The sequence below is a fragment of the Macrotis lagotis genome, chromosome 1 (genome assembly GCF_037893015.1).
Source record: "Macrotis lagotis isolate mMagLag1 chromosome 1, bilby.v1.9.chrom.fasta, whole genome shotgun sequence".
NCBI lineage: Eukaryota > Metazoa > Chordata > Mammalia > Peramelemorphia > Peramelidae > Macrotis > Macrotis lagotis.
Genome location: NC_133658.1, coordinates 370,989,451 through 371,016,376, shown reverse-complemented (window position 1 = coordinate 371,016,376; position 26,926 = coordinate 370,989,451). Strand labels below are relative to the sequence as shown.

Below are 26,926 nucleotides of genomic sequence, written 5' to 3'. Positions count from 1 at the left end.
CATGTACTAGATGAACAGTGAATATACTTAGGAATGATCAAAGAATTATTCAATTTGATAGCAAAACAGAAATCAGTGAAAGTATACATAAGAGAATATATACCAGATACTACAGAGTAAAGGAACTCTTCCATTAGGAGTCAGGTAACTCAGCTCAACCAAGAGAGAGAATACTAGATCTCACTCATGGAAGAGTTCCCCCAAATCTCTTGTGTAGCAAGTTGGAGATATAGAGACTGCTAGCTCCTTTCCTGTTTCTCCAAAATCTTTTTCTCCAACAATCTGAGGTAAGGTTGACCTCTTTCATTTTCTCTTTTGAATTTGGAAGTCAGCAATACCCCAAACAACTAAAACTGCAAAATAACTCAGTAACTTTAAGAAAACCAGGAAATTTACTGCTTTTGCAGTAGAGAACTTCATGCAGGATCAGAGAATTGTTCTCCATGAATGAGAGAAGAATCACATACCACTGGACTTTGAGTATGAGGTTACATTGTAATCATTCTATTGTGATATATCTGTGTATTTGTTATATGGTTCCCTGCTAGAGTGAAGAGGTCAATGATCCTATTTTAATTATCAGTGAATATTCCCCAGTATATCACCAATGCTTTGTACATAATTAATGATCAATAAATAGTTGAAGGATTTTTGAGATGATAAAATAGTCATTCTGGAAGTAATTAAGAGATCAAATTTGGAGGGAGCAAGTTTCAGCTGAATGATAAGATCAAAAGCCATATGGCAGAGTTAAGAAGTGAGTGAGAGGAAAGTTAAGTAGAGATACTGCCTGTAGACACTCTTCTCAGCGAGATTAGCCACAAAAAAGCAAGAGGTATATGCTATAGTAATTCTGAAGTTTAGGGACAGCTATGTGGAGTAGTAGATAAAGTGCTGAACTTAAGTCCTGAAAACATATCTTTCTGAGTTCAAATCTGATCTCAGATGCTTATTAGTTGTATGACCCTGGGCCAAGTCACTTAACTTTGGTTGCTTCAGTTTCCTCATCTCAAATGAGCTGGAGAAGGAACTGGCAAACCACTCTAATATTTTTGCCTAGGAAATCCAAAATGAGGTCACAGAGAGTCAATTATGACTGAACAAAGTATATAACAATAACAACAAAGTACTGATGATTAGATCAAGTGAGGTTTTTTTTTGAGAATGAGAGAGATGTAGGTATGTTTGTATGCATTAAGGAAGTAGCCAATAAGCAAAGAGAAACTCAAGATTCACAGAGTTGAAAGAGATCTCAGAGATCATTGCATTCAATTTGTTTCTGAACAAGAATTCCCATTACCCTCTCACCTAGAAATGATGATCCAGCCTTTTCTTGAAGAATTCCAGGAATTAGAATCCCAGTGTGAGAAGACTTGAGATCTTGCCATAAGGAGATCATTTTGAAAAACTGAGGATGTTTGACCTAAAGAAGAGAAAACTTAAGAGAGTATGAGAGTTCTAGATTCTCATCCTTAATATATTATTTTAATAAACAGATAAAAATTCATTCTGTTATCCATTTTGAGATTATTCCTCACTTTATCCCTGTAAATATGTCTTCTTTGTACATTGCTTGCATGTTCTGTCTCCCATTAGATTGTGAACTCATTTGAGGACAGAAGCCATCTTTTATCCTTCTTTGTATCTGCTGTGCTTAGCACAGTGCCTCTCAATATAGGAAACTCCCTAATAAGCATTCATTTGGGGAGGAAAAAAAGAGTATAAGAGAGCTGTCCTCAAGCCTGTGAAGGACCTGAATTGTAAAATATGGATTAAAAACCTTCTGTTTGCTCCTAAAAGTTACAACTAAATTAACCTCACTCCCTATTTATTAAATGCCTGATATGAGTTAGATGTGCTCAGTGATGGAGATAGAAACATAAAAACAAAGTAGTCCCTGCCCTCAAGAAGCTTACATTCTATTAGGACTACCTGACAGAAATAAAGAGCAAAAAAAGACAGATTTAGACTCAATGTGAGAAAAAAAACTTCCTAACAGTTATAGCTATACAAAAACTGAAATAGACTCCTCTGAGAAGTGAGTTATTCATGGAAGGTCTTTAGGCCAAGAACGAATGACCACTTATTAGATATGTAATAGGGTACAGGACAGAATAGACCATCATTGAGATCTCTTCTGATTGACAATTCTGTGAACATTTCTGCATCTGTTATTCAATTTTAGTAAGATTTCGCATTTAGAATTTTGACCCAGAGGTTGTTCGAGATACTATTGACAGTTAAAAATCAAAATCAAAATCAGTGTTTGATTCTTATGAATCAAGGAAATGGACAAATGTATTTTTCCTAGAACTTTTTTTAAATAAGATTTATTGATACTTTTTGATTTTATGTCATGGCCATTTCTAAATAATCTCCTTCCCCTCATCCCCTGTTTTTTGAATTGAACCTTCCCTTTTAACAAAGAGAAACATTTAAGCAAAAATAGCTTATCCAATGACTGTCTAACAATGTGTTCTGCCTCTGTGTTCCCCCACTTTTCTGCTGAGAGGAAGGGAGTAGTTTTCATTATTTGTTATCTGGAACTGAGACTGGTTATTACAATTACTCTGAGTATGACTTTCTTCTAGTGTTCTCTTCATTTACATTACTGTCATCATTGTTTACAATATTCTGGATGTTTTAGAGAGATTTTCCAAGGAGGATTGAAATTTATTTTTTCAACAAATATGTATTGAGTACTACCATATGTAAAACAATTTTAGGTACAGGGAAGGAGGAAGGGTTACAAAAACATTGTTGTTTTTTCTTTAGCTGTTAGTTAATTGGAAAATTGAATGAAGCTCAAACATCTCATAATCTAGTTAATAGAAGTCCTACTGTTTGTGAGGTTGTACTGTATATTGTGAGTTCAAGTGAAATTATCTGTATAAATGTGATATGGAAAGCCTGTCTTTGGTTAACCCAATATAACCTAAGTATAGAAAAAATTAAATACCAAAATAGTGAATTGAAATGAATTTTTAATGTCACTTGTATTCAGCTGAAATAATAATTCATCTTTCAATAGAGATTTGAGATTTATAATGTACCTACTTAATAACAAACCTTGAGGTTTGATTATGTAAATATTATTATCATTTTAGAGATATGAAAACTGAGGCTCAGAACTGGAATGACTTGCTCAGGATCAACTGGCTAGTATTAGAGCTAGGATATGACTCTCTTGAGCCCAGCTCTAGCTATCTTTTGCTATGCCTCCTGCCTCCTTTCTCCCAACAATGAGTTAAATAGACAAAATGTTGTACATATTTGTTACTTCCACAAATTTGTTATCTCCCAGTTGTGGTCATTCCTTCTCCCCAAGCAACTTGGGATCCATCCATATTTTCTCATCCTGTGTTACTCTTTTTTTTTTAGGGTTTTTTTTTTTTGCAAGGCAAAATGAGGTTAAGTGGCTTGCCCAAGGCCACACAGCTAGGGAATTATTAAGTGTCTGAGACTGGATTTGAACCCAGGTACTCCTGACTCCAGGGCCGGTGTTTTATTCACTGCACTATCTAGCCACCCATCCTGGGTTACTCTTGTCCATATCCTTCTATAAATTCTCAGAAAGACAGCATGGGGTAATAGAGCAGAGGACTTGGAATCAAGATATGTGTTTGAATCTTGGGTCTGAAATTTATTAACTAAGTGACCTATGGACAGGCCACTTAACCTTTCTCTGAGCCTTATTTGCCCTAGCAGTAAAGCTACAGAAATTTGAACTATTATTTCAAAATCTAACTAGTGAGTGTGTGTGCATGTGTGTGGGGGGAGCACATTCACTCTTCTGATCTTTAAATATTCTGTGCGTATCACTTGAGCAACAGCATGGCATAGAAAAAAGAGTGCTGTATTTGGAGACAGAGGAGGACCAGCATATAAATTCTAGTTCTACTGCTTGCTGTTTCCATGAGCTTGGGCAAGTCATGTCTCTGAGGTCCAGTTTCCTCATTGTAAAAGGGGAGGTAACACTAGTTGATCTCTAAGATCCCTTCAGTCTCTAAACCTATGATCCTTTGACCTTTTTTTCAGGCCTTACATGTCCTTATTGATGGTTTAAAAAAGGATGTTAAATTGATTAGTTATCAACAATAACAGCCAAGTAAACATATAAAAACTTGTTATAAATTCTGCTCCAACTGTTTTTATATTTATTTTGCATATATTTTATATTTTTTGTACATATTTTGCTTCTCTTTTCCCTTCTGTAATACCACTTCCTCCCCTCCTCTTCCCTCCCTCCCCTCCAATAAAAGCTCTTTTTTTTTTGTATGTTTGCTTGTTTTTGATTTTTTGGGGCAAGGTAATGGGATTAAATGACTTGCCCAGGGTCACACAACTGAGTAAGTATTAAGTGTCTGAGGTCAAATTTGAACTCAGGTCTCCCTGACTCAAGGGTTGGTGCTCTATTCCCTGCACCACTTAGCTGCCCCCCTAGTAAAAGCTCTTTGATGGTAGGAATAGATCTATTTATCTTTCTGCCCTCAGTCACTGCCATATTACATAGGATCGTAATATGGGGTTTAAAATCCCTCCCAAACCCTTAACTTTAAACAAGTTAACAATCAATAAACAACTAAAAAACATAATTTTTCCTTTGGATTTCCTTCTAGGAAAACCTCTACCAATTTTGTCTTATTTTCCTATCCTTTTTCCTTCCTTTCTTTTCTTTCATATGCTAATATGCAGAGTGTGTTTAGTTCTGGTTTGATTTTTTTGCATTAGCCTGTATAACACTTTCTCTATTTTTTATGCTTTATATTTATCATATTTATACCGTCATAATATTTTATTATATTAATGTGCCTTTTTTTAGTTACTCTCCAAAAGTTGGGTACATGAGTTGTTTCCAGTTATTGTTTTTGTCATTACAAATAGGGCAGCTGTGAATATTTTTCTACAGCTAGGTGCTTTTTTTTTAAAAGATAATTGTGAGATAAAGTACTAGCATCAGAAGTTAGTAGTGCAAAGATGTTCCCACTGCTTTTTCTCTTATTGTATGTTGCCACATTATTTTCCAAAGGATTTACATCTATTGCAGTCTAACCAAGAGTGTTGCAAAGAACTGATTTCTTTAGTCCTTTCTTCTTGCTATTATCATGTTTCTCAAACAAGTTCCCCATTACTAATGAGCTGCAGTTTACTCACTAGCAATAGTGAGGTCATGGGGTCCCATCCAAAGAATGAAGATACATTTATTAAGTACTTAGTGTTTGTCCAACACTGTACTAAACTCAGGGGATACAGAAATGAAACTGAGAACTAAATGACTGTACTCAAGGAGCTTATATTAGAATGGGGGAAGCATCAGATATTTTTGTTGTCACATTTCAGACTCTCCATGATCCCATTTTGGAATTTTCTTGACAGAGATAGACAAGTGATTTGCCACTCTAGTAGAAAGTCTAGTGACTTTTCCAGGGTCACACTACTAGTAAGTTCTGAGAACAGATTTGGACTCATGAAGCTGAGTCTTCCTAGCTTTTGGCCCAGGACTTTATCCACTGTACTATGAAGTTGCCCTAGCAACACATATAGACAAGTAACTATGAGGGAGGAGTATTTGATTTAGAAAATTTCAGAGATAGTGAGTGGAGCTATACTATAATGACTCATATTTTCAGGTAGCAAGGGCCACATTAATTTGATTATGGTTCTAAACTAGAAGGAGTGGTGAGGGGAGAAGGAGGTGGGAGAGTGGTGGCAAGGCAACTGGTGAGATGAGTAGAGGGGAAATGTAATATTAGTTTTGTGGGAGTTGGCCTGATATGACTCACTCATTAATCCGTTTTGGAGATGGGAAGAGTGGACAGACTGAAAATTCTAGAGATGAAAGGGTTAAGTTCTCCAAGAAAACTTAAGGTTGAAATTTTACAGATGAAGAAACCTAGATGCTCTCAAGGCTAAACTCAAAGTTTTTCTCCTCCAAGAGATCTCTCCTATTTCTTTCCCCAACTATTTTTGCATTTATTTTGCATACATTTAGTAGTTATTGTTTTGTATGTATTTTGTCCCTCCTGCCCTTCTGCTACTCTCCCTTTCTCCGTCCATATAAACTCGTTGATGTCTTTGTGTTCCCAATGTAGTCTAGCATCATAGATTTAACACTGCAATGGACTCTAGAAGCCATCTAAGCCCAATTTCTCTCTTTTTAAAGATGGGGGGAACTGAGACCCTTGCAACTTGCCCAAGATTATCATGGCAGATCTGGGGTTTACCCTCAGGATCTGTGACTCCAAATTCACTCCAAATTCTTACCACTGCTTATTGAACTGAATTCAATCTAAGCAACTGCTAGGAGGTCACCCAGGTGGTAAGTTAGGTAAATTAGAGCTGAGATTTGAATCTAAGACCCTTGACTCTGAATTCAACACTTTCCTTTTTACTGCATGTTCATTCAGAGTCATCTCTTTTGAGCATCAAGCAGCTTTTACTGTAGCAGCACAATATCAAATGTACCATAGCAACAGGGGCCATAGTCTTTAAAAGGGAGAACAATTAGCACATTAATTAGAGTCCCTCATAGTTCCTTTGTGAAGGCTGGTGATTTGTTAGCTTAAATAAGATCCTGTGCCTTGATTACCAAGGCCCCGTGTGTGAACATGTTTGCTAGAAAACTGCCAAGTCCCTCAGTATTCACCCCCCTCCCCACCTTAAATTAAATTTCCCTCAGAGCAGCAGAGAAGATCTTTTATTTGGCCCTGTTTTTCTACTTTTGATGTTGAGATTAATAATTTGTTTTAATTAAGATGTTCTATCATCATTAAAATCATTAGCACCTTAACTTTTGTGACCATACGCATGTATTTACCATCTGGATGCTATGGAGAGAGAAGTGAGCTCAGCAGTTAAATTTCTGGAGGTATATTTAAACTGAAGTCTCAAGAAACCAAATGAGATGCCCAGAGGCTAATTCCACTTTAGAATTGATAGAGGAATTCAGGTTTGCCTGAGTAGTAAACACTGGAAGATTATGCACTACTTACAAATTGAATTTTCTTTCTTTTTCCTGAAGTTCTCCATTTGGACACTTTTCTCTGTGTTGCACACCAATCTTTCACAGCTCACAAATAGCCTTTTCTCTTTAAAATTTATTTGTCTTTAAAAGGAAAATACACACACACACACACACACACACACACACACACACACACACACACACACATACAGCTAAAAGTTAATGCCAGCACAAAGAAACTCCCCAGGAAGACCAAACCATGTTGGCTGTCCAGAGCCTGAAGACCATCTTGTGCACAATCTGGTTTCAGTCATCCCTAAATGAGTGTTGAAGATTCAATTGTTTTCTTCTAGGAAAAATAAGTAAGCAAGTTTATTTGTTCCTTCTTTCCAACAAATTTCTTCTGTGGGTAAAAGTAGCTTATGATTTTAGAATGCTGTCCTGGTCCAGAAAATTTTGCAATTCAATGACCTCATCTTCATGGATTCAGATTCTGTGGCCTTAAAAAAAGCATGTAAGATTAATTTGGGGGGATATTTGGAACAATTGATACTAATTAATCTCTTTTGATACTTCTTTGGTTCTCAACTTGTTGATTTAAAGGCATTTGTTTTATAACTGATTATTTTAAAACAGTTTCTTGGACAGCTTTCAGAACTTGGTATTTAAGTAAGGTTTCATTTGGCCTTGTGCTCTTTGAGATATTATTTTTCTGTTTCTTTATATTGTTCTAAGGTTTCAGGGCTGAAGTGGTGGTTCTTTGCAAACACCATTTATCCAGTCAACTCCTAATTGCTGAATCCCTGCACCCAGTTGAATTGAATACATGATTCCACTCCTCATGGTCAGTAAATATGATATTTTCTCCCTTACAGGGAAGACTGGTTTTCATAAATGTTCCCTTGGCTTCTAGAAGAGCTGGTAACTGGCAATTTTGGCACCTTGGGCAAATGGTACCCCCATTGAGGGAAGCAACATGAAATGTACCCCAAAATCAGCTTTATAATTTATGCTGTGAAAATAATACAAAAAGTAATTAAGATAAACTCAATTAAGCAAGAAGGAAAATTAATTATTATAGTGGCTCACAGATGGGTCTTCTAAAAATCCACGCATATCTGGTAGCTTCTTATATTTTAACAAACTTTTTTTGCTAACTAGTTGTTAAGTAAAATTGCTATTTCTACTTGCTGAAATAGTATGGGTGATATAAATATGCTTTGAATTTTGGCACCCTTGGACAAATCCTTGCCTTGCTTTGTTTATAATTGACTTCTAGCACGGTCCACATGGGTTTTAGAGTGAGAATCTATTACCACTTTCTGACATCTGCAGAATGCTTCCTATGACTTCTATGCTGGGCAAATTTTTCTGTTCCAGAGTTCAACAGTCCTGGCCCTTGACCCATTCTTTTGTACATTTTCTTCTGGTCCCTTCTAGTCATGCACATGATACTGACTGCTCTGTGTAACGGGCTCATCCTAACTTGTCCTTAATGTAGTTGTACACCTGAACAGAGAAGAGAAGACTGGAGGATTCTATCAGGTTTTCCTCTCCACATCTAAATAACTCATATATTCTTAAGCTTAAAGGAAAGACCTGAGTTCATTGCCTATAAAAGGATTTTAATTCACAGACTCTATCTTTTAATACTTGGATAAATCTAATATCTCATCCAGAGCTATTTTATCCACCAGTTTGGTACCATTCTTTCTTATCCCGTGTGATTCTTATTTGTGTCTTTTGGTTTGTTTTTGCTTTTGGAGATTGATTCTCCCTATCTTGCCTTTACTGAAAATACAGCAGGACTCAATAGTTTGATCCCACTTTTGAAGGGCATGGAAGTTTTGATCACCTTTGTTTCCAACTGGGCAGGTTTTCCTCTCCTTCGGAGGACTTGTGTCACCCCTGCTCTTGTATTTGTGGGTGTGGGGGATGTTACCATATTGGTGCCAACCTTAAAGACATCTGGTCTTCTTTAGTTCTTCTGCAGCTCAGGGGTACAGAACTCAAGTAATCCATCAGGCTGGACTTCCCCTAGGAGCAAGGATTATAATCATGTGTTACCATGCCTAGCTCTTGTCTTTCTGTATATTCTCCATTGGAGATATGGTTATGTGTAGGAAGAATTTCTTTCTTTCTTTTAATATCTGTGTGGTAGAGATGTGCTACACTGGGCTGTCCATCTGTTGTCCTTAACTCTCACTATGTGACTGGTTTACTTCATTTTCTGCTCATGTACATCACTGCTGATGTCTTTTGAATGAATTCTTAACAAAAATCATTATTGTTAATATGCAGCTTTTTTTACATAGCTACCATGTGTCTCTTTGGAAAGCTTAACAGTTTGATTACTTTGGGATCATTGTGTTTCATCATTCACAGCTATGTAGGATTACAAGGGAAATATTGGTGTAAAAAGAAAAGCTTTCATCAAAAGGGACAATTTAGGTTCATTGAAAATATACAGCTTCTTGGTGGGTTACAACTTAATTTAATCTTCTTACTCAATTCTGGAACCTAGCCCTTTATCTGTCCCCAGTGCTTATTTCAGATAGATTAATTCAATAATATATTTAGGAAATTTTTTCAGCCACTTTATTTTTCTGTGTGGATGGTTAGAATTACTTCTTTTGAATTGCAATGCTTCTATGAAAAAATAAACCATATTATTTAAAATCTTGCTTGGCCCCTTTACATGCATTTTTTTGTTCCTGGCATCAGTATTCCAGGGTTATTATTTATTCCCATGGAGCCTTTTGGCAGCCATTGATAGATGGCTCACAGAATGAGGGTAGATTTGTCATCCCTTCTTTAGGCCCAACTCTGTATACTACAAAAGGGCAATACTGACACCATTACCAAAGTTACTAGACCCATCTACTTAGTCTTTGTTGCTTTTTTTAGTTTCCTCTTCTGTAAGATGGGAGTTATACCACCTATGACCCATCTACTTCTGGAGATAAGATAATATCAATGAAAAGCTTATCGCTATACTTGGCACATGATAGATGCTATTTAAAAGTTAGCTATTATTATTTTCTGATAGGAAGGAAATTACTCTTCTGGAGCAGGAATTCTGAAATCTAAATTCACTTTATAAGGGATTAACATAAAAAATCATCAATGTTAAACAAAGATCTGCTTATTTTAAGGCAGGTATATATAAGTTGAACAGTGAGTCAAAAAAATTTATTAAGCACCTACTGTTAAAGATACAAAAACCCCCACAAGAGTCTAGCTCATAATCTAATGGAGTAAAGAGTAGGACATGGAAACTAAAGAAAGCTTATATGATTCTAGGCAATATTAAAAGAAGCAGGGTGTACTGAGTGAGGGAGGTGATAATTCTTTTGTTTTGCATCAGTTTGAAATGTTCCATTTTTAGGAAGGCTACTGATAAAATGGAACTATTATCCAAAGAAAGGCAAGCAAGATGAGGAAATTGGTAATTGCCACATGAAGATCATTAGAAGGAAATGAGGATGTTTCACTAGAGAAGGGAGGACTGAGGAGATGTTAGTAATCTTCACATATATGAAGGGGTGTCATATGGAAGAGGAGTTAATCCCTCTCTCTTTCTGCTTAGCTTCAGAGTTCAGGGTACAAATAAGTACACTGAGCAGACCTAACTGATGTCACTACCAGAAAGTGCATGTGAAGAGGTCATGAATATTGCCCCCTGGAAAGCAAGATTTTAAATAATATAGTTTAAGTCTTTTATGAACCTATTGTAATTCAAAAGAAGATTATTCTAACCAAACACAAAAATAAAGTGACTGGGAAAAAATTTTCCCAGACATGATGTTGACTTAATCCACTAATATACATAGCTCTTTGCAATGAGCAGAGAGTCAATGGGGTAGTGAATGGAAGATAGCGAGATTTAGACTTGGTAGAAGGAAAGAATTCATAGTCATTATACCTATCCAAAAGTGGAAGGTGCTATCACAGGATTGGATTGCCCCAACTCCTGGGGTCTGCAAGCAGAGGCTGGATAATCACATAGGTGATGGTAGAGAGACAATTCTTGTTTAGGAATTGACTGGACTGTATGGCTTCTGAGACCTCTTTCAACTCTAGATTCAATAATTCTGTGAATCTTTAATCTTTTCCTATCTACTGACTGATTCCCTAATGCCTACAAACATGCACACTTCTCCTCCATTCTCAAAAAAAACTTCACTTGATTTTCCTATCCTTGCTACATCCTTTACCTTTTCTCCCTTTCATGGCTAAACTTCTTGAGAAGACTTCCTACAATTAGTGCATCTACTTCCTTTTTTCTAACTCTCTGCTGTCTGACTTCTTACCTTATTCAACTGAAACTGCTCTGCACAAAGTTACCAATGATCTCTTAATTGTCACATTGAATAGTCTTTCTTAATATTCTCTTTAAGTTTTCATTACATTTACATGGTTCTTTCTTGGTTCTTCTATCTGTCTGATTGTTCCTTCTGTTTCTCCTTTGCTGTATCTTCATTCATGTTAAATGTGAGTGTCCTAGAAGAGTCTGACCTGAGTCCTCTTCTCTTTTCTTTTTGCATTTGGTGATACTCCTGTGCATTCACTTATCATCTCCATGCTGATGATTCTTAGATCTATTTATCCAGCCCTAACCTAGCTCTTGACGTCCAGTCCTGTATTTTCAGTTACTTATTAGATATTTCCACCTGTGATCAACTAGGTGGTGCAATGAATAGAGCACTGACCTTAGAGTTAGGAAGACTGGAATTTGAATATAGCTTTACTAGCTGTGTGATCTTGGGCAAGTCACAATCCTGATTGCCTCACATCCAGGGCTATCTCTACTCATCCTGATCCATATCTGGCCACTGGATCCGGATGACTCTGGAGGAGAAAGTGAGGCTGGTGACTTAGCTCAGCATCCCCTTACTCAAATCTAATTCATATGCTTGTTATGGCATCACCTCCCTGATGTTGTAGTCTTCTTCAAAATGAAGGACAAATTACAATAACTTATTATTGGAAAGAACCACCATCTCTCCAGTGACCCTGGTTGGAATCCTGGGTATTTTACTCAAATCCTTCCCCCCCCCACTCCCCCCCCCCACATCCAACTAGTTGTCATGTTCTTTCTGCCTTCATCACATTTCTTACCCTGTTCTTTCCTCTGACACTGCCAACAATCTGGTTCAGGTCCTCATTGCTTTATATCTAGCCCATTGGATTAGCCTGCTGGTGGTTTTGCCTGCCTCAAGTCTCTCCCCACTCCAGTATATCCTCTAGTCAGCTGTCAAATTGATCTTCCTAAAATATGTCTGAATATGTCGTATCATATTCAATAAACTCCAGTGGCTTTCTGTTACCTCTAGGATCAAATCCAAAACCTTATTTGGCTTTTGAAACTCTTCTTACCCTTTCAGTTTTCTTACACTTTACTTCTTTCCACCTTTTCTTTCACATGACACTCCATTTCTGTATCTTCTAACTTTGACCATTGTGAGCTCCTTGAGACAAAGGGTTATCTTTTACCTATCTTTATATATCTAGAACTTAGCATAGAACCTTTGCACATTAATATTATTTTTAATGTTTAATAAATGCTTATTAAATGCTTATTGATTAATTGATTGAATCTCTTATTTACTAAATCTAATGGTTTGTACTCAGTACCCATCCTCATTGATTTATCTACAACTTTATTCTGCCAAGGGTCATTTACATATAGATTAATTGAATTTCAAATCCCATCTGTAGTTGTCTTGGCATCTATTTTTCCAGTTGCAGTCTATCTTCTGTTCATTTTCACCTAGATGTTCTAGTTACATCCCAAACTTAACCTGTCCTAAATGGACCTTTTCTTTTTTTCCTCCCAAAGATGTCTTCCCCAAACCCCTATTCCTGCTGATGTGCTGATATACTTTCAGTAAAAGAGACTTCCTGACTCTTCTCTCTCTTCCCATTTAATCAATCACAGTGTCCTATCAATTTTATCTCCATGGTGCCTCTCACTTCCTCTTCTCTTAGCTTTCTTGTTTCTCCTTGATGAAGTAATAAAGGTGATAGCAATAGCATCTGAATTTGAACACCTTGGCACTCATAGGGATGATTCAACTCTGGTTCAGGGTCTTATCACAACCTACCTAGACTATTGTCATCACCTCCTAACTTACCTCCTAGCCTCCAATTTCTACCTTCTTTAGTCCTTATATCATATAGTTGCCAAAGTAGCATACCAAATGTTTACCTCTATGTTGTTTCACTCCAAAATGTACAGAAACTTCATAGCATTCTGTCCCTTAGCCATTAGCTAAGTGCTACAGGAGATAGAACATTAACCCTGGAGTCAGACTACTTGACACTTACTAATAGTGTGACCTTAAGCAAGACACTTAACCTCGATTGCGGCACATCCAGGACCATTTCCAGTTGTCCTGATCCATATCTGGCCACTAGATCCAAATGACTCCAGAGGAGAAGGTAGGGCTGGTGACTCTGCCCAGTAGCCCCTCAATCAAATTCAATTTAAGGTCATGTGATGACAACACCTCCCTGATATCATGATCTTCTTCAAAAACAAAGAACAAACATCAGTGACAGCTTTGTACTTCAGGCCTTTCACAATCCAATCTATGCCAGCTTTGTGTGACTCTCACTATTCCCCTTTTATTTTTTTATTTTTGTTTTTTTTTAGGTTTTTTTGCAAGGCAGTGGGGTTAAGTGGCTTGCCCAAGGCCACATAGCTTGATAATTATTAAGTGTCTGAGGCCGGATTTGAACTAGGGTACTTCTGACTCCAGGGCCAGTGCTCTATCCACTGTTCCACCTAGCCACCCCCATTCCCCTTTTATATACACTCTACATTCCAGTCAAACAGGCTGACTAATTTTTTTTTTTTCTAAATTTGATCTGCCATCTCAGCCTCCATGTATTCAGTGTAGCTTGTACCCCATAGCTGGAACATAGCCCTTCCTTATAGCTATCTTTTGTGATCATCTTTCTTTTAAACTTCAGCTCAAGCAATTCCTTATCTGATCTCTGAGGTTGAAAGTGTTTCCACCCTCCTCAATATTCCTTGGAGTGCTTTATTTCCTCTAGTATTCTGAATGTTATATAATATTTGCAATCACAAAGTGGGAACTGAAGGGAACTTCAGAGGCAATCTAACCCAACCTTCTCATTTTACAGATATGGAGACTGAGTCCCACCAATGTGAATCGACTTCCCAAATTGATACAGGTAATGAATGGCAAGAACAGGGTATGAACCCTCTTTGATCTGGTGCTCTTTGGGGCCAAACTGTCCCTGCCTTGGTCAGGATTCTTGTTAATACTTGTTTTGCTCTAGCGGATGCAGGCTCCCAGAGGGTACCACGATCTATTGTTCTCTTGGAGCCTGGATCCTCTTTTACAAGGTTGGCCCTTACTTAGTAAAGGTTAAGGTTGGCCTGTGGCTTAGCTTGATTTCCCCTCTGTTTCCTTAGAGCACAATAGCCTGCCCTGCAGAGCTATGGTGGGGGTGGGGGGTGGGGTGGGAGCCCTCCTCCCTCCTTGCCACACCCATCCTGTTTCTTCAGGCAAATCAACCCATAAACTATTGGTTTCATTCTGGGGCTATTTTGCTGTCCCTGTATTGTTCAGGTTCAGTGACTGGAGAATGTACACAGCTTTAACTCTGGTCCAAACTGGTTCATGAGGTGTTTTTTGAAAAAACCCTTGGGTTCACTGTTCAGTTAAAAAAGAAAAGTATGTTTCAGCAAATTAGTGTGGTTTGTTTCCAGTTATTGGTTTACAATTTGATTCAGTTAGCCTCTGATTTGAGCTGAATTGCTCCTGGTTCAGGAGGAACATTGTTCTTCTGTCAGGGAGCAGCCTCCATGACTTTTCTGCTTGAAGCCCGAGCCTCCCTCAGAGCTGCAGCAGCTGGGGGACTTCTCAGAGAATCCAAGGACACACACGCTGCTTGGCCTCCCCCTATCTCCCTGACCTCATTCCTCAATGGGGCTCAGAGCTGGGATAATTGGGAGTCAGTGGGGGGGACCACAGTCTAGCAGCATAATGCAGGAGGAAGAAACTAGTAGTCTTCCTCCCCCCATCCCTTGTTCCTCTTGCCCACAAATCTGTGGGGGCTAACAATCAGATCCAGTCATTCTTAACTGGAATCTGAGATCAGTGAACAAACAAATAAATCGACACATGTTTTTTGAGGCACTGTTGGACTCAGAAGATCATGGATTTAGAGTTGAAAGGCACTTTAGAAGCCATTGAGTCAGATGCCTTGATTTTACAGATGAGGAAACTGAGGCTGAGAGGGATCAAGTGCCTTGGCCAGGGTCATGCAGTTACTAAGTGTATGAATCTTATTTGAACTTGGGAAGATGAGCCTTCTTGACTCCCAAGTTCAGCTCTCCATTTTGTCACCTGTTGCTCCAATAGAAATTCTATATTATCCTAATGAAATTCAGTCTTCTAAATATTGAAATTGCTGCTCAGAGCATTTTACATAATTGATCTAAAGTCTTCTGCATAGCAGTGAATAGGCTTCTTGTCCAGGGCTCTTTTCATCGTGATTATCAATCTTTATTATTAGTCAAGGATCACTGGAAATTAGGATTCTATTTGTAAATTTCTGGTTCCCATTCCCTTTTACATACTCTATTCTGGATAAACTATGCCAATCCCAAACTCTCTTTCTTATTTTCTGTGTATTCATGCAAGATGTCTTCATACTTAGAACATATTTTATCTACATATCTCTCTGTTGACATTTTTCTCTTCCTTCAAGACACAGTTTAGACAAAGCTTTCCCTGATAATACACCTCTATGATAGTAATCTTTCTCTCTTCAAATATTCTCAGGTTACTTTATCTGGGTAGCATAATATAGTAGAAAAAAAGACCCTTTGCCTTGGAGACACAGGACCTGGATCTAAATCTCACCTCTGATAGGACTTGTGCAATTTTGGACACGTTATTAACCTCCCTGGCCTATCTGTAAACAAGGGGCCTGGACTAGATGGTCTCTGAAATCCCTTCTAACTCTAGATATATAATCCTAGGGCCTCTTCTTCTCTTATAATGTTCTCCCCTTCGTTATGTTATGTGTGTATATGTGTGTATCTTATCTTCCTATCAGATTATGAATTTCTTTTGAGAAACTCATAAGAGTTCTTCACATTTTTATACATAGTTAACTATTAAGTAGAGACTTAATCATGTTTATAAATTGCAATGGAATTATCTGAGTTAAATTTAAAAAACTTCATTTTGTTCAGTGACCTGTTATTGCATACCACAGAAACAGAGTGTGGAAAAATAGAGACCAGTTGAGACTCTTTTGCCTCTGTGGAGAAAATTTATTTAGTGGCAGCACCAGAAATGTTTAGGCTACCCAGAGAGCCTCATCCAGGTCTCGTGCTTCCCTTGGTGTATATTGATAAGGGTCTGTGATTCCTGTTGTACAATATTGGCTCATGTCATCATGGGACTGATTTGAGATGACTTTGGGAAGCTGCCCATGGAGGTTCCAGGTCACTGGGTCTTGTTAACTGAACTGGCAATTGTTGAACATTCCAAAGGCATCATGAGGAGACAAGGCAACTTGAAAAGTGAAGGAGTCAAAGGATAACTTTTGGACTGCCTCTGACTTTTGTGCCTGGAGTTGGGTATCACTGTTTCCCAGGTCTTCCAGTCATCATCTCCCCCAAGGTGCCTAGGCCTTATTTTTTGGGGGGGGGGTCTAAAGAAGGCTTGTGATTTCATTCATTCATTTTCCTTCCTTCATCCATTCATTAAATAATTTGGGGGCATTTTCTATATTATAAGATCCTGTGCCCAATGAAGGATAAATAGTGATTAAATGAGCCATGGCTCCCTGACATCAGGAAGCTTATAGGGTAACAATGAGGATTGGGTTCATTTTCAAATTCAAAATCATCCTTAGTCATATTCACTATCTGATCTAAATTTTGCAACTTCCAGATGTTACAAACATTTTTACCTTCATTCTCAAGTGAAGAGACTGAGGCTCACATAGATAAGTAAACTGGCTTATTCTTAGTTTCATAACCAGTAAATTCATAGTCCAGTGAGACAGGATTCAAGCCTAGATCTTTGACAAGTCCAGAGCATGTTCATTATTCCACACCAGCCTGATAACTATCTCTCTCTCTCTCTCTTTCTCTCTCTCTCTCTCTCTCTCTCTCTCTCTCTCTCTCTCTTTTAGAATTTTGCAAGGCAAATTGGGTTACGTGGCTTGCCCAAGGCCACACAGCTAGGTAATTATTAAGTGTCTGAGGCCAGATTTGAACTCAGGTACTCCTGACTCCAAGGCCAATGCTCTATCCACTGCACCACCTAGCCACCCTGAGGAACCTGATATTGATGACATCACTGCTTGCATTTGTGTCCAGAAATCCAGAAGATTGGTAGATCCCATGAATTTTCAGCTTCCTATTAACAATTTGTGATCAGCTCTCTATCTTCCTTGCTTCATGACTCATCTAATGTCAGTGAATATTTAATATCAGCTGTGTGCCAGTCCTTGTACTTAGTTCATAGTCTAGTAAGGAGTAAAGGTATAGATAGATGTAACACAAGGCATTCAATGAGAAGACTTATCTGGGACCATGTTTCTCATGTATAGGGAGCACCATGGAATTATATATATTCTTCCCTGATCACTGACAAATTGACTTCTCTGTGGTCACATAAAAAGTTAATGTTTAAGGTTGGAATTAAATCCAGGATTTCTGGCTCTAAGATCATCACCCAATTTTTTTTTTATTGTATCATCATCATCATCAACATAGTTAGTATTTATATAGCTTTAAGCTTTATAAAATATTTTATAAAATATATTAATTTATTTTATTGTTCAACACCCCTGGGAGGTAGGTACTATTTTTAACCTCCATTTTATAGAGGAGGAAACTGAGATTTATTTATAGAAGAGGAAGAAGAGTTCCATTTTGAATATCAGGGACAATATAGGTCTTGGGTGAGGTCTAGGTTAGTGACTTGCATTGCTGTAGATCATGGACTGTAAGTGACCGGCAACATGGATGAGACCATTACAACTGTAGAGTCAGAGACAATAAGCAGACTCAAGGAGAGTGAGTGGAGGGCTTCGTCCACATTGGGCCATGATCACAAATGGAGAACCCTATCCCATTGTCAGTGTCACAGAAACAGCCATCCAGATTTATTATTTCTCTCATTCCTTTCCTTGTGTGTGATATACATGGGCAGTGTCCCCTGGCATTGTAGCTGAATTAGTGCTTATATTATGTCAAGGTGGCATGCTAAGTAATTTTTTACAAAGGTTTTCTACTTTGACCCTTATATTAACCCTACAAGGTAAGCACTATTATTACCCCCAGTTTACAGTTGAAGAAAATGTGGCAAAAGTAAGTCAAGTGATTTGTCCAGGGTCACACAGCTGGCAAGTATTGGAAGCCAAATTTGAATTTAGGTCTTCTGGTCTCCCGACCCAGCTCTCTTTCTGTTGGAAAGAGTAGTGAACTTGGAGTTAGGAAGAAGTGGGTTGGAATTCTACCTCTGATGCTGTGTCCCTGGCCAGTGTGTCCCTGGTTATGTGTCTCTTTCTGAGCTTCAGTTTCCTCATCTGTAAAATGAGGATAAAATGATGGTTTAAGGACTTAATTTGCCATGTTGTCAGTATCAAAAGAGATAATAAAACTATGCAAACTTTAAAATCTATGTAAATGTCAATTTTTATTATTAATAATTTTTATCATATATATAGTCCCTTCTCATGCCATCAGTTAATTCTATTCCCTTCCTTCAAAAACTTTCTGCATATAGAGCCCTCCCAAAATATAAGAGACAACTTTCTCTCTCCTTTCTCCCCTCACCTTATTACACATATGCATTATATCCTGAGGTTACTACAGTACATTTTTTTGGGTCAGCTTCTGGCACTATTGGAACCCATTTTCTCTTTATCTCTTAGCCATAATTATAATCCTTCTTGCTCTCATCTTTTTTCCAAGTCTTTTTCCTCCCTTCAAGGGAAGCAGGCTGGTTTGCCTGGGGCTCAGATAACCAGTAACTAATCCCTGGAATGTTGCCACCTTCCCTACCAACATTGAGTAGAGCATAGGAGAGCAGACTTGATGGCTCTTCCTAAGCTACTAGGTGTATCATCAGATTTCATTTTCAGATGTCAGCCAATTTTGACCCAGGTCTACCTCACACAACCCATCTTTTCAGGCATTTGAGTTGATATATTCCCTTTTAAAATATTCTTGGAGGGCTCCAGAGGACTTTAATCCCAATTCTACCAATGACATACTATCTGTGTAACCTTAAGTAATTTCTGAGGCCTCAGTTTCCTCATCAGTAAAACAAGAAGGGTTAAAGTGAATGGTCACTGAGGTCCCTTCCAGCTCTGAGACATAAAACTGGGATAACGTGGATAATTCAATCAATTCTAAAAGCTATCAACTGAAGGTCCATTGGGAGATATGCAATAGAGTGTGACTGTATCACAGAGGACCCCCTGAAGCTTTCCTCCTCTCCTCCAAATGCATAAGCAAAACTGCCCCCAGGTGCACTCTGGTGATCCATTGGTGTGAAATTCATTGGAAATCTATGAGGCAGGCACTGTCTAAGAGAGCTACAGGATCCCTCAGGGTTTCTAAAGGTAGAATTTATACCAGAACATAAATTCTTTAAATTTTTTTTTTATTTATTTAAGGCAGTGGGGTTAAATGACTTACTTAAGGTCATATGGCTAGACAATTATTAAGTGTCAGAGGCCATATTCAAACTCAGGTCCTCCTGACTCCAGGGCTGGTGCTCTATCTACTACACCACCTAGCTGCCCCAGAACATAAATTCTTAAGGACTTTGTAGCCCAAGTTGAGAGTAATGGCCCTATGGAATGGCTTAGAACCAAGTAACATATTATCTGTATTCAGATGGATTTCATTTTATATAACAGATGAGGCCCTGAAGTATTGAATTATTACTAATAGAAAATAAATTGCATTTTTATACTGATTTCAGTTTTGCAAGTATTTCCTTCATAATACTTGTGTAATGCCACTATTATTCCCATAATACAGATAAGATAGCAAGGCCCTGAATAACAAATTGACTTCCTGTAGTCACATATATAGTTAATGATTAAGGTTGGAATTAAAGCCAGATCATCACAGTATTTTTCTTTAATGATGTATCATCATCAACATTTTATTTATATAGTACTTTAAGCTTTATAAAGTGCTTTACATATGTTAATTTGTTTTATTGTTCAACAACCCTGGGAAGTAGGTGCTATTTTTTTTTCAGGTTTTTTTTTTTTTTTGCAAGGCAAACAGGGTTAAGTGGCTTGCCCAAGGCCACACAGCTAGGTAATTATTAAGTGTCTGAGATCGGATTTGAATCCAGGTACTCCTAACTCCAGGGCCGGTGCTTTATCCACTACACCACCTAGCCGCCCAGTAGGTGCTATTTTTAACCTCCATTTTATAGAGGAGGAAACTGAGATTAAGTGACTTGCTTAGGGGTCACACAGTTATTAATTGTCTGAGCAGGATTTGAACCCACATCTCTCTAACTCCAAATCCTGTGCCCTATTCATTTTGCCACTTTGCTGCCCTATTAATTAGAATCATTAATTCATTTGGATTTTGGGGGTTTTTTATATCATCTTCCTTTTCAAATAGTTCCTTTCTTCTATCCTGCTCAGTGACGTGTCCTTTGTTACACAGAATAAAAGAATCATCAAAATGATCAAAAAATGATCAATACATCAACCAAGTTTGATTATATATGCATCATTCCATACCCTATGTTGTCTACTTCTGCAGGGGAGGGAGTGAAGCCCTTGTTTTCATCTCTTTAGGACCTTTTTTTTCTTTTTCTTTTTAAAGAATGTTATAGTGAAATTTCTTTCCAAAGTTGAGAATGTTTTCATAAATGAATAATCATGTTGTAATTGAGTATCTTTACTTGCATTTCATAAGTAATGTTTGCTTATTGAAGTATATGAAGTATATATATGTATATACTATACTCCATCAGAACATATCACAACTCTCTTGATTTTCATTTGTGATATTTCTCTCTCCTTGCCCTGTACTTTGTATGATTTAATGTGGAATTACAATGAAATGAGAAAAGCTACAGTATATTTCAAATGACAGTAATAGTAGCTCACACTTATGCATAATTTGATTCTTGCAACTACCCTGAAGGATAGGTGCCCTTATTATCCCTATCTTACAGATGAGGAAACCAAGGTTCAGATCTCAATTAAGTTACTTTTCCAGGTTCATATAGCCAGTATTTGTGACAGGATTCAAATCAGGTCTTCTAGACCCAAATCCAGTGTTCTACTGCCTATAGGAGAAAGAATGGTGGATAGGGGAATCAGGAATGATTAATTCATATCTAATGTCTGACTTAATTCTAGGGCAAGGGCTGTCTCCCCTGGCGTCTAGCACCTTGCTGAGTGTAGGGGTAGTTGTGTGCTGTTTCTCAGAATGAGGCAGGGCTTTCCAGGTGTGTGAGGCTAATAATTACCAGGCAGGGTGAGAGCAGGGCCTTCAGAGACAGAAAGAACTCCCAGTTTTAACAACTGTTCCTGTGTCAGTTTTAATAGACTGTACCTGTGTTAGCAGGTACAGATGCCTACTTCAGTCTGGGCTACCCCTTTGGAAAGAACCTTGGGTTTGAATTCAGAAGACCTAGATTCAAACATGGGCCCTGTTGCATATCAACCATGGAGATCTAGGCCTGTTACTTAACCATTCTGTATCCTCTTCTGGAAAATGAGGGTAGTAAATTTGCATACCTAATGGAGTTGTCTTAAAGTGCTATCTGGATATGAGAATAGATCTAGCCAAGATAGAAGTTGTAATGATTTTTTAGTAGGGAACCATATTCCCTATTTCCTTAGTTCAGTTGTTTTTAAGTTGTGTTCAATTCTTCATGACTTTGGGATTTTCTTGGCAAGGATATTAAATTGGTTTGTCATTGACTTCTCCAGTTCATTTTTTCAGATGAGGAAACTGAGGCAAACAAGATTAAGTGACTTGGACAGGGTCACATATCTGGTGGGTATCTGAGGTCAGATTTGAAGTAAGGAAGATGAGTCTTCCTGACTACAGGCCTGTCACTCTATCCACTATACCACCTAGTTGCCCCCCATTTCTTTAGACCCTTTTAAACCTGAGGTTAACTAGATGCTTCCTAGGGCAGGAAGCTAATTAACTCTGCCCTTATGTTTGGCATAATTCTCAGAGAATCCAGGAAAGGGACAGAGGACATTCCTTCCTGTTCTCACATTCTTTGAACACTTGTCTCCTTTGACTTGAAAAGGAGAGCCAAGCTCTTGAGCTAATTGACAAAATCCTTCCGATCCAAGCCCAAACTGGGGAAGAAAGGCCATTCTTGAGAAATGATTAAAAACTCTATAAACTGTTGCGAATATAATAGAGTGGAATAATGGCTGAAATTTGGATTTGTGGGACCAGGAAGGGGTGATTGAGAGTTCATATAGTCCATTCTCCTACCATTTAGTATGATGACAATTGTCCTGGAAAGAAAGTAGAACGCGAAGTAACTGAGGACAAAAGAGAAATACCATATGTACCTTAGAGTGGTAATGGTCTTGAATACTTTTGGGTTCTAGGGTGCTATGCTCTTGCCTTGATTTGATTTCCATCAGAAACACTTCAGACTATGTACTGACTGAAAAAAAAAGTTTAGCAATTCAGAAAAGACATATTCTTGACTAAATTTTCTAGTGTACCCCCTCAGTACCCAAATTCTCATCACAAGCAAGGAGCAGAATGGTATTCAATCTTATATCCTTTGACTCCTCAAGCCTGGATTCTCTCTGTGAACCAACCTGCATTAATGTTTTGCTGCTCATAGTCTAACCATGGTCCCTCCTCCTTAGTCAAAAACCTGAACAGAAATGAAAGTGTGGTCCATGGGGAGGGGAAGCTCGACCATTGCCTTAAAGAACTCAGGCTGCCAAGCATCTTATTCTGAAAAGGGAACAGATTTCACATGGACAAGATGGAAGGACGACTTGTTCCCTCTGGAAAATTCTATTAAAAAGACCAACCCAGACGTACTTTAATATTAATGGGAAATTCCTCCCGTTGTTTATGATATCATTTTAGACTTGTTCTTTAAAAAAGAGAGAAAGAAAAAAAGGAAGAAAAGCCATTTGTTAGCTAAATGAAGCCCAGACAATTATTTATAGTTACATTTGAGTAGCTTGTTTTAACATGGAGCAACTGTCCAAGAAGACATCACTTTGACACTGGCAAGCACCAAGAATAAATGTATTAACATCTTTTATAAGAGTCAACAACCTAGAAAAAGAACCATGCAAACAGTACCTGGACAAAGGAGGTCATATTTGTCATTGCAGGTCAAGGACAGGCTCCAAGTGGATGGCAGTAAGCTAGTGCCATTTCTTTGGACACTGCCATAGTGGTAGGCAAACATTGATGTGTTTTCACTTCCCCATGAATCTGATGAATTTGGGCAGCTAAGTATTTCTGGATCATTTGCTTCTTTAAAAAGGAAAAAAAAACGTCTCAAAGATCTCTGGGATCTTAAGCTGGTATTTATATATCTACAGAATAAAAAAAAAACCCTTCTCAAAGCTGGAACAGACCTCAAATATCATTCTGGTCCAACCTGTACTTGATAAAAAAAAATCTCTGGAATATGTTCATCTAGTCTTTGCCTAAAGACCTGCAGCATGGGGGAAACTTGGTACCTCTCAAAGCAACGCATTCCATTTTTGGAGAACTCTAATTGTTTGGAAGTTTTTCCTTTTAACGAGCTGAAATCTACCTCTCTGCAATTTCCATCCGTTACTTTTAGTTCTTGCCTCCTGTGGCCAAGCAAAACATGCATAATCCTTCATCCTAATGGCAGTCCTTCAGATGCTTGAAGAGAGGCACTCGTATCATGCCTCTCTTCTCTTCTTTAGGACTGAATATTTCCAATGTCTTCAACCAATTTTTAGGGGGTAAAGTCTCCTCATTCACCATAACCAATCTCTGTTCTCTAGTTTCCTGCTGCAAGGTAAATAATTATTGAAGGCTCTTCTTTTGGTCAGTAGATCTAAGAAGATCACATACTATGACAAGATCAAATTATGATTTTGTAGCAGTTGCAAATATAGCAGTTAATTCACTGGATTTACAAACTTTTGATCAGGCTTCTTGGAGGAGTCTTTTTATGAATAAACTACCTTCCTGAAAATTAGCAGTCACTTAGGACTAAATACTAAGTTGATGTTGTTGTTGGTTGTTGGTGGTCCTCTGTAAGAGGACCAATGTCATCAAGAAGGTTATATCTTGACTTGAGCATGAATTTTTACTTCTCTTCTTGAGCATTAGACTTGAAATTAGGACAAATTATTTCCAATCCCATCTCTGTCACAAGCTTGGATCTTCAATAAATGTCATAAGAGCTTTGTCTCACATGGAAAGTGAAAGAGGTTAGATTAGATGATTCCTTAAATTCTTCTTTGCTCTAAGATGCTTTAATCTGTATCCCTGCATGTATATATGATAGAGTCTAAAGCTGATTGAGGCAAGGCTCCTGATTTGCAATTTAAGGCAGAGGTGGATGAGTTGGAAAATAAAATATGGTTATTTGAAGCAAGACAAGGAAGAAGAGGCACAATAGGTCCTTTTATCTCTCTGTCTTCAGTGGAAGAAAATAGTTAATTAAGTCATTCCCTCTGCTAGGATTAAGACAAACCTAACGATGAAACTGGCCAATCAAAAGAAATCTCCCACAAAATGGGAATATCTTATAAAATCTATTCTACCCAAAGTCAGTGAAGGGAAGAGTCTAAATGAATGGAAAGCAGTAGAGAACCTTCTTTTCCATTCAGCTGCTTCCTTTCCTCATCTTAGGCTTGGGGGAGTCCTTGGGAGCTTGCCAGCTCTGGGACCTGGCACTTCAGAGAGAGAGGAGGCTTCTTAGAAGTAGAAGGAAATGGAGAGATCACATAATCAGACTCCTTCATTTTCTAGGTAAGAAAACCTAAAACCTTCAAGATGATGACTTGCCAAGGTTATACTGTGAATTAGATGAAAAAATTATTTTTGTAAAGTGCTGTGCAAACTTTAATTTGGTATATAATTACTAATTATTATTGACAATGAAGTGGTACAGTAGATAGAGTGCTGGATTAGACTCAGGAAGACCTGAGTTCAAATTTCACTTTGGGCACTTTATAGTATGATCTTGGGAAAATGAAATTTAATTTCTGTTAACCTCAGTTTACTTATCTGTAAAATAGAGATAACAGCAGCAGCCTCATAGGGTTAAAAACTTCAAGTACTTAATAAAGTCATCATCATCATTATTATCATCATCACCAAATAGGCTTCAGATATGCCCCATTTTATCTATAAAAGAAAAGTTCCAATTTGAATGAAGAAAACTTTAGTTTAGAAATAACTGTGCACCAAATACATTTAGCTAGTGAATAGTAGCTGCCTATCACTGTGAGTCCCTGAAATTCTTTTTCACTCTATCAGACATAGTCACCTATATGGTCTTTTATTATTATCTGATTGTCACATTGGTATGATGAAGGCCATGCCAGTAAAGCACAATTTTTGACAAATCTACTAATCAGGGATGATTGTCACCTGAGAATCAATCTAAATTCAGAAAAGCTGGCCTTTAGAAGACTCATGGATGATGGATATTGTTGCTGCTGTTATGATAGCTAGTGAAGACCATCTCCTAAGGCATGTGATCCACTGAGACTTGCTATCTGATTCAGTGGAGGGGATATGCTGACACTAATAAAGTGTGATTTGCAAAAGTTTTTGAAGCACAAAATGAATATAACTAACTGCATTGAACCTCACTCTTCATAGCAACAGAGAACTTACTATCTGTGTGACTATGAGCAAGTCACTAAATTTCTCTGGACCTCAGTTTACCAATCTGTAAAAGTTAGTGGCTGATCTAGAAGACTCTTAAGGTCCCTTTCAGTTCTAAAAATCTGTGATCCTGTGAGCATTAAAGCTGGAAAGGGCCCTACAAATCATCTGTTCCACCCTTAAGAAAAATGATTTGGTTAAAGTCACATAGAATATGGTTTCCCCAGACCCCAGACAGACAGCATTTTGTACTGTTTGTTTTTCAAGTTTGGAGCTACATTAAACTTGATGGTCTATAAAAATTATATTGAAAATATGGTAAGGAATTTGGGAAATTAATTTGGTCAAAAGTTTTTGAAGTTTGGATCTTGTTAATAAGAATCAACATTGGTTTTAACTTAAAATGATTGTGTCCTTTGTATTTTTAAAACAAAAGTTTTTTTTTAATTTAATTTTATGATGATCTGCATTCTCTTCCTTCTTTCTTCCTCTTTCATCCCCCACTGAGGAAGCAAGGGGAAAAAACCTCCTTTTTAGAAATATCTATAATCAATCAAAGCAAATTTCTATAGTAGTCATGGACTAAAAAAGAGATATGCTTCAATTTGCACTCTAAGTCTATCACTTCTCTGTGGGTGAGAAGGTAGGGATAAGTTCTCTGGGTTAGTCCTAATCTTTCAAAATGGTTTGTCTTTATAATACTATTCTTTTTCTTTTTTCCCCTTTTTTTGGATCAGGCAATGGGGTTAAGTGACTTGCCCAAGGTCACAAAGCTAAGAAATTATTAAATGTCTGAAGCTGGATTTGAATTCAGGTCCTCCTGACTCTAGGACTGGTGCTCTATTCTCTGCACCACCTAGCTGCCCCATATTATTATTTTTCTATAAGTTATCTTACTGGTTTTTCTCTCTTCACTCTGCATCAGAGAAAGAGAAGTGGTTAAAGAAGAAATTTACTGTTAGCATGGGGGTGAGGGCTGTTGGGTCAGTATATAGTAGGAAGTTCCCTGGCTAATTACAGATAATTTGAGAAGGATGAATGGAGGTGGGTAGCAGGGATTCTGGTTGAACTTTACATTCTTTGAAAATCTT

The 26,926-nt window shown here is 37.7% G+C and overlaps 1 long non-coding RNA gene across 1 annotated transcript in view; it reads left to right on the top strand.

The window, feature by feature from the left end:
• LOC141506006 (uncharacterized) overlaps positions 1-26,926 on the top strand; it is a 134,323-nt gene that overhangs the window by 101,159 nt on the left and 6,238 nt on the right. Inside the window, exon 6 of the long non-coding RNA XR_012473751.1 lies at positions 14,117-14,167. This is a non-coding gene — a long non-coding RNA (uncharacterized LOC141506006). The remainder of the gene's footprint in view (positions 1-14,116; positions 14,168-26,926) is intronic.